Raw genomic sequence first — 7,934 nt, 5'->3', positions numbered from 1 at the left:
CATTTTGCAGAAATTTATCTACTAGCTAAGAGTATTTACAACCGAACTTTGTAAATCTAGCCTCTCAAACGCATGCGGACGTGACCGGACGTGTCCGCGAACAGTGACCGGTCACGCCTTAAATTAGCCATTCTGCATCCGAATCTCTCATATTTCAACCTTTAGACCGTACGAAGCATTCAAAAGAAATTCTACTTACTATATACTATGTGCTACCCTAGCTAATCTTCATCGTCGGAGAATTCTACGACGACGGTGCCGAGCGCTGGCTAGACGGGAGGGTAGGAGGGCTCCGGCCCATCCCCCTCCTGCTCGACCTCATCCATGTAGGTGAGCATCTCCGCTTCCTCCGCGACCTCCATCTCCTGCCGACGGCGGGGTCTGGCTTCCGCAGCTAACTCCGAGCGGAGGGAATCGAAGATGGCGTGCTGCTCCGTCTGTAGATCCGTGTTGTCAGCACCCCCCACATCCTCCTTCTCCTTGTCCTCTTCCTCCTCCAGATGCACTGCATCCGAAGGTAGCCCGCGACGATCCGGGCTTCAAGCCTTGCCGGATCTACTCAAGGAGCTCGAGCCAGCGCTCCGGCGTTAGAAATAGGTGGCTCCTCACCCGGCGGCGTGGGGGCACGGCTACTAGGCGGACGAGGGGAAGTGGAGAGTGGCGGTGACGACGGACTGACGGAGGAAAATGTGGATGGTAGGGTTTCAATGCCGCCGGTCGACTTAAATAGCCGGGCTAGGCACTACGCGGCCCGCCGGAGCGGCACCATGCGGCGACATAGGTCCGACGGAGGAGACGAGTTTCGGACCACCGGGCTTCCGGACGTTTTCGCGTGGGACCCCGCCCAGTACGACGTGGCGGCCTGCCCGGGCGTCCCATATCCGTCTCATATTTGGGCTGAATGTGAGGGGTGCCAGTCAGTCCAGGCGTTTGAGACGCCCGTTTGGATCAGATTTTCGTGACCCGTCAGTGAACGGGCGGGCCGCCCGAGCGTTTGAGGCCGGTTTGGGGGGCCGCTCTAGATACTTAAGTGGGCTTGGGCCATTCGTTCTCCATCTCTGATGGTGTTTTAGCTAATGGGCCGGTACTTAATGTGAATAACTACCTTTAGTCCCCGTCGCTAATCGTCAGGGGGCCGATCCATAGTCCCCGTCGCTAATGGACCGGTACATTATAACTGTTGCTCAAAAAAAAAAACTCATATATTAATAAACCACCTTAGTCCCCGTCGCTAATAACTGGCCCTGCTCGCCCTACTGCCTCCGCCCCTGACTCAACCGCGCCGCCTCGGCGGGGGCCTCCTGAATTAGCGCAACAAGATGCTCCGCTCATGGCGGAATCTGGACGGGTGTTTCCAGGTGCGTTTCTGCATTGTACTGATTTTTGGCTCTGTATTGAAATCAACGTTGAATTTTGGGCGTTTGAAATCTTGTTGGGTCAAGTCTTATTGCTGGTTATATTATCCTCCACCCCACAGTCCGGGGAAAGTTGGAATTTATGTTGGTTAGTAGCGGCCAATTGAAATTTCTATATTTGGATTTCTATACTGCTCGTATAGTTGTGTATCTTATTTGAGTCGGATTCTAACTTTGCTTTTTCTTGACAGATCTGCTTATGAATCGTTATTGATGACAAGAAACATTGCAGCACATAGCCAAACGAATCGGCCCAGCCACCTCCCTTGGGGCAATGCTTTTTCCTGTTGCACCTCCAGTAATACCCTCGGTGAGCAATTTGCCTTTATCAAAGGGAAAGATGGAGCAGAAATTATGAAGGAACCCAAGAAGGTCAATGTGAGGTCGGCCGATATCTATCGTAATAGCAGCCATCGCGATGGGTCGATATTCAAAAACTCTATTCTCCAAAGCATAGGTCATGTTACAAAGCGTGATGAGAGTAAGTGATGCAAATCAATTAAAGGTTTGAGGCCGAATGCATGTTGTTTTGTTTTGAAATATGTAATGTGTGTTTTGATTGCTCTAGAGAAATTGTTTAGCAAAAGGACGACCAACATGTAGTTTTTTTATCTAAAATTTCTGGATAGAAGTTTGCTGATAGATAATGCATGGTTAGGTTCTGGACAATAGTCTTGTTTCTCTATAAATAGTTGGCCTATGATTGATTTAACGATGTCCATATCATGTTTTAACAACAACAACAACAACCCTTGTCTGGCTAGTTCTTTGGTGTTATTCTAGTCCTTGAGATCTCTCTTCAAGGACTCCTTTCATGTCAAGTTTGGTCTACCCTAACCTCACTTGACATTATCAACATGTTTTCACCGTCCGCTATGCACTGGCGCTTCTGAAGGTGTGTGTTGTATATGCCCAAACCATCTCAGGTGATGGTTGACAAGCTTCTCTTCAATCGGTGTTACTCTGACTCTATCATGTATATCATCATTCCAGACCAGATATTTTCTTGTGTGGCCATACATCCATCTCAACATGTACATCTCCGCTACACCTCACTATTGAACATGTCTTCTTTTAGCCGGCCAACACTTAGCTCCATACAACATCACGAGTCGAATCACTGTCCTATAGAACCCGCCTTTTAGCTTTTGCGTGGCACTCTCTTGTCACAGAGAACACCAGAAGTTTGGCGCCACTTCATCCATCACCCTTTGATTCAATGACTCACATATTTATCAATATCACCATCCTTCTACAACATTGACCCCATATATCGAAAAGTGTCATTTTAAGGTACCACCTCCCTGTCAAGGCTATCTTCCTCCTCCTTGTGCCTTGTAGTACTGAAACCGCACCCTCTTGTACTCAGTTTTAGTTCTACTAAGCCTAAAACTTTTTTATTCCAAAGTTTGTCTCCGCGGCTCTAACTTTCTATTAACCCACGTCTGACTATCATCGACTAGCACCACATCATTAGTAAAGAGCATACACCACGGGATATCTCCTTGTATATCCCTTGTGACCTCATCCATCACCAAAGCAAAAAATATATAAGGGCTCAAAACTGACCTTTGTTTTTAATGGGAAAGTCATCAGTGTCACCGTCCACTTGTTCAGACACTTGCCACAACATTGTCATACATATCCTTGAAGGGCAATGTACTTTGTTGGGACTTTGTGTTTCTCCAAGGCTCACCACATAACATTCCATGGTATCTTATTATAGGTCTTCTCCAAGTCAATGAACACCATATGCAGGTCCTTTTGCTCCCTTTATCTCTCCATAAGTTGTACCAAGAAAATGGCTTCCATGGTTGACCTCCCATGCATGAAACCAAACTGATTTTTTGTCATGCTTGTCATTCTTCTTAAGCGGTGCTCAATGACTCTCTCCCATAGCTTCATTCTATGGCTCATCTGCTTAATTACACGGTCATTAGTACAGCTTTGAACACCCCCTCTGTGTACTAATATACTCCGCCTCCATCCTTTGGCATCTTTTTTGCCCAAAAAATGAGGTTGAAAAGCTTAGTTAGCCATACTTCGCTATGTCTCCGAGGCCTCTCGACACCTCAATGAGGATACAAACAGGGCCCATTGCCTTGCCTCTTTTCATCCTTTTCAATGTCCGCCTGACCTCAGACTCCTGGATTTGTTGCAAAACGCTTGCTTGTATCATCAAAGGAGTCGTCTGTTTTAATAGAGGACCTCAATATGGAATCAAGTATTTGGATGTGGAGTAATTCTCTCCAAATTGCAACATCTATAAGCTTGTCGATTATTCTATCAGGTAATAGATGCATGGCTAATTATAATATGGGTGTGTACCATGAGAAAAAAAGCCTATAAAATATGTTTAGGTGTATATTTGATAATCAGTGTTGGTATTATTGTCATTCTGACTGTCAACAAATTTAGGACTTGGATCAAATTTGTTATGTTCTATTTACTTTTGTATATTATTATATTATCATAAAAATTACTTTTTTCTTGGAATCACGTGAAAAAAGTAAGCTCTATGCAAACTTATGTGTTCATACCAAAGTATAAATGGTAGATAAGAAAATCATGATTTGTGGATAATTAATTGATTTGAAAAATTCTATGAAGTTCAACCTATTGCTTTTTAATATTTTGTCATGTATGACATGAGACTTGTAGCATTTGTTCTTGTAGCTTGGATTAGTAAACCTATTCCCAAAAGGTATACTTTTTCAACGTAGCATTGCTTTATTCTCCTCACTTATTTCGTTATGTTTTTCTAATAGACAAACAAAATTCTAACTTAGCACATGTATGCATGTGGAAATCATAATTGTACTAATTATTTTAAGTATTTGACTAATATTATAATTTTTAAATGAAGCACAACTGGAGCCAATGAAGTTTTCAGATCCCAATAATTGCTTTCCTGACTAGCAAAGGTGTTGTATACATTTTGTATGTAACATGATGCAATTTTTGTCATTGAAATTGGCTAAAGTTTCTGCAAACACAAGCTTAGTACAATTATATGGATATATAGCAGTGCGAGATTCTCGGGATTTGTTGCTTAATTATATTGTCAATCGTAGCAGGGACGATCCCATTGTGGTGAAACAGGTGCACATCTTTACTTATACACAACTATTTTAAATAATTCATTTATTTTATAGTGTAAGCCTATTTCTGTCAAATGCATAGAGTGGATGGATTGAAATATAAACATTTTATGGCATACTACAATCATAGGACCACAATTGTTTTTCAATCATAAAAGTTGGATGGAAAGTGGAATTGTCTAACCTACCTTATCTGTTTTATCTCTTGTGGATTGATGCATAGAATGAAAATGATGTTAGTTATGTTCTCTGTTTGTTCTAATGTTTTTACTTAATAGATGTCACAATATTAGTTTATCATTTTGTTTAAGCAGGCATTTTCTTATTCCGTAATAGATGAATATATACCTACTTTTGGTGTTATGGATGAATATTTGCTTCCATGTGGTTAAATCTAACGACCATGATATCAAGAAGAGAATGACATCGTGGGTTGACAATTAAACAACAAACAACAACAAAGCCTTTAGTCCCAAACAAGTTGGGGTAAGCTAGAGGTGAAACCCATAAGATCTCGCAACCAACTCATGGCTCTGGCACATGGATAGCAAGCTTCCATGCACCCCTATCCATAGCTAGCTCTTTGGTGATACTCCAATCCTTCAAGTCTCTCTTAACGGACTCCTCGCATGTCAAATTCGGTCTACCCCGCCCTCTCTTGACATTCTCCGCATGCTTTAGCCGTCCGCTATGCACTGGAGCTTCTGGAGGCCTGCGCTGAATATGCCCAAACCATCTCAGACGATGTTGGAGAAGCTTCTCTTCAATTGGTGCTACCCCAACTCTATCTTGTATATCATCATTCCGGACTCGATCCTTCCTCGTGTGGCCACACATCCATCTCAACATACGCATCTCCGCCACACCTAACTGTTGAACATGTCGCCTTTTAGTCGACCAACACTCAGCGCCATACAACATTGCGGGTCAAACCGCCGTCCTGTAGAACTTGCCTTTTAGCTTTTGTGGCACTTTCTTGTCACAGTGAATGCCAGAAGCTTGGCGCCACTTCATCCATCCGGCTTTGATTCGATGGTTCACATCTTCATCAATACCCCCATCCTCCTGCAGCATTGACCCCAAATACCGAAAGGTGTCCTTCTGAGGTACCACCTGGCCATCAAGGCTAACCTCCTCCTCCTCACACCTAGTAGTACTGAAACCGCACATCATGTGCTCGGTTTTAGTTCTACTAAGCCTAAACCCTTTCAATTCCAAGGTTTGTCTCCATAACTCTAACTTCCTATTTACCCCCGTCCGACTATCGTCAACTAGCACCACATCATCCGCAAAGAGCATACACCATGGGATATCTCCTTGTATATCCCTTGTGACCTCATCCATCACCAATGCAAAAAGATAAGGGCTCAAAGCTGACCCCTGATGCAGTCCTATCTTAATCGGGAAGTCATCAGTGTCGACATCACTTGTTCGAATACTTATCACAACGTGGGTTGACAATTACTAAGAAAAAACATTTCAAGTAAATATACGTGAAATGAGTGATATTTTAGCAAGTGTTAGGTATTCAAATAAAGTGAGACGCTATAATTTTGTACTACTAATATTTTTTGGAGCAGACTAGGGAATGGTGTCACACAATTGCCTTCACCTGCAGCATACTCCATGCCCTCGTACAAGCAGACAACAACATGACAGCAGCGTAGATTTTTCCAAATTCAAATTTTTGAAAACTTTTATCTCTGTTAACCCGATTGACAATATGTTTTCATCATTGGCTTTGTCATGATGAGGTCTTCAAAACTAGATCTCATATCTTCAAGAATTGTATTCGACAGGTTATTAGCCACTCAGTTACCATAAAATTTACTTGGTTATCTACTTATACACTAATGTAGAACTTTGCTTCATGGTACTTTTATGAGTTGATGCCACTTTTTACTCACTCTCTAGCTACGCATAACATTGCATTGCAATGTGTAAAAAAAGTGGTAACTTTATTGTGGCAATTGTTCGCTCTTAACATGCATATGCTCTCTCTATATGAACAAAATCCCACTGGGACGCCGCCATGCTGGAGCGCATGCGTGGGTGCGTATCCCACATAGAATTACTAATATTCTTTTTGTTTTGTCAAATACATCTGAGTGTGCTTATCACATATGATATAAACACAACAAATACTTAGGACTTCAGCTACAAGACCATTTGGGTGTTTGTTGCTATAAGTTAAATGTTATCTTTACTCTTCAGAAATTTGAGGTGTTGGTGATGATGGCTCCACTTTGAGGATCATTATGGATTTTTGCATTGAAATACTTGTGTTTGGAGGATGTCATACACATGTTGTTATCCTTGCATACATTAGGCAAGTGTATGGTTAATTATCTTTGGATGATTTATTGAACATTAAGTTTCATGTGCAATCGGCTTATGTTTGTTTGTGGGTTTAAAATTTAAGCCATCATTTATTTGAGATTCATCATTGTCAGTTGGCTGGAAATAAGAATATACACTTTAGATAACTCTTTACTTTTTACTATGAGCTACTAGCAATTAATAATTAATAGTTGTTTCACAGGGTTCTCTCATTGAGATGACTGGCCCTAAGAGGGGCATTTTAATATGAGGATCAAGACAGGAGGGCAAAAAGAAGATGATGATCTACAACTTATCGACGGTGTAGTAGAGTACATCAAAGCAAATGCACCTTTTCGTCCATTCACAGAGCGCATTAATGGTAATTGTGGCGCGGTTGACATCACTTTAGCACGCGTTCCCGATGCAGTGGAGGCCACAATAGATGTTATCATATAAAAAATGCAGAGTGGATTCGATTTATCTCTCAGTTCGTTTGTGTTTATCGGTGGGTCACATAAGGAGATTGAGCTCTTTTGTGGTATTATTGGTAAGTCATGTGGTTTAACAAGAAGGCATGTGATTGCTATACAGGAGGATACTTGGATGTATTTGAAGCTCAAGGTAGGTCAGAAAGGCTCTAATTACAATGATGTAGAACGGTATTGTCAATTCAAAGCAAACATTCATGTATGTGCCTATAAAGAAATAATGCTTAAGCATGCCTCTATCTTGGTGAAGGTGACTTGGTCGATCATACCATAAAGTTGTTGTGTTCCATATTCAAATTTGAGTTGGACTATTTGATCTTGCACCGAATACACGTCTAATTGGCACTGCATCAATTTCTTCAAGCTCTAAGCTCCCTTGGAATAGAGGTGGATTTCTCTCACTTTGGTGTACGTGGTGTCCTTGGGTATTAGTAGACGGCTACTGTAGGTGGTTCCAGCTGCCGAGGATATGGCCAAGATGCATGCGAGGACCATCTCGCTCGAAGCAGGTGTTGGGGAACGCAGTAATTTCAAAAAAAATCCTACGATCACGCAAGATCTATGTGATGCATAGCAACGAGCGGGAGAGTGTAGTCCACGCACCCTGT

General features: G+C 42.2%; 1 pseudogene; it reads left to right on the top strand.

Moving 5' to 3' along the window:
* Nucleotides 1-707: 707 nt before the first annotated feature.
* LOC141022558 (uncharacterized) lies at nucleotides 708-7,580 on the top strand (annotated as a pseudogene).
* Nucleotides 7,581-7,934: the final 354 nt, after the last annotated feature.

Source organism: Aegilops tauschii, chromosome 5 (genome assembly GCF_002575655.3).
Source record: "Aegilops tauschii subsp. strangulata cultivar AL8/78 chromosome 5, Aet v6.0, whole genome shotgun sequence".
Lineage (NCBI taxonomy): Eukaryota > Viridiplantae > Streptophyta > Magnoliopsida > Poales > Poaceae > Aegilops > Aegilops tauschii.
This window is presented reverse-complemented; position numbering and strand designations above follow the sequence as displayed.